Source organism: Atta colombica, unplaced genomic scaffold, assembly GCF_001594045.1.
Source record: "Atta colombica isolate Treedump-2 unplaced genomic scaffold, Acol1.0 scaffold97, whole genome shotgun sequence".
Lineage (NCBI taxonomy): Eukaryota > Metazoa > Arthropoda > Insecta > Hymenoptera > Formicidae > Atta > Atta colombica.
In genome coordinates, this window is record NW_017259591.1 from 68,292 (window position 1) to 69,475 (window position 1,184).

Consider the following 1,184-nt stretch of genomic DNA (forward strand, 5'->3'; position numbering starts at 1 on the left):
ATTATTAATGAAATCTTAATGAAATAATAAACTAAAGTATATTAATTGATATAGATTTCAATTCAATAATATTTTGTTATTATTCATTACAATTTCAATAAAAAATTTCCATCAAGGTTCTCTTACAAATATAAACTAGTAAAGATAAAGGAAACCGATACCGACATACTACTTTGTTTTTAGATAATATTATTTAAACATTTAAAGGTAAAAATAAAACTTTAAAAACATAAGTACAAATTAAAAAGTGTCTTCTAGTGTCTTTTATTAGATAGTATAAACAATTTTTATAATATTGTTTGTAATTTTGTAATAATTAATTTTTTTGTAAGATAAGCAAAAATGAGCTCCAAACTGGCACAGAAGGCAGTAATGCTATGTATTCCTATTCTTTTTTTTTACAGGGATTATCTATATAAAGTACCTATAAATGAATGTATATAAAAAATTTGAGAATTTTTTCACTTCGAGTAACGGGATAGCTTTTCAAGAGTTCTTCCATATATCCATATATGATTATTTTCAGCTCCAATAGAGCTATTTGATACTATAAAATAACAATATAAAAATTAAATTAGCTCATGATCTGTTACAGACAAGTGTGATGGTTTACACTGCATCCCAATTTTTAATTTAAAATTATATTATAAAAAAATTAAGAGAAAAAAATAATATAAATAAAATTGATTTAGGAAATCACAAACATTTAAAATGATGTAATATTATCAATAATATAGTCACTATTATTTACACTACATAATTTGCAAAAGAAAATTGTAAAATTTTATATAAATTTATATAAAATTTTATATTCGTATTCATAGAATTCGTTTTTAGCTAATTTGATATAGAAACAAGTCACAAATACACGAATTATGAGTTTGTACTTCTTTAATTAGCTAAACAGATCATGATTTTATTAGTATTAATAAAGTCATATTAATAAAATCAATAGTTACGAGAAACAAGGAAATGTCGCTTTAGGAAACCTACTTATGTCAATATCGGCGATTTTCCTCTAAAATAATGATTATATTTGACACTATACAGTGTCAATTTGACATTATATAATTAAATTTAACGCAATATAATATCAAATTTATTTTAGTAAAAAATAACGATATATATTTAAAAGGAGTAGTGACGACTCACATTAGATTAAATTTGACACTGTAGATTTGACA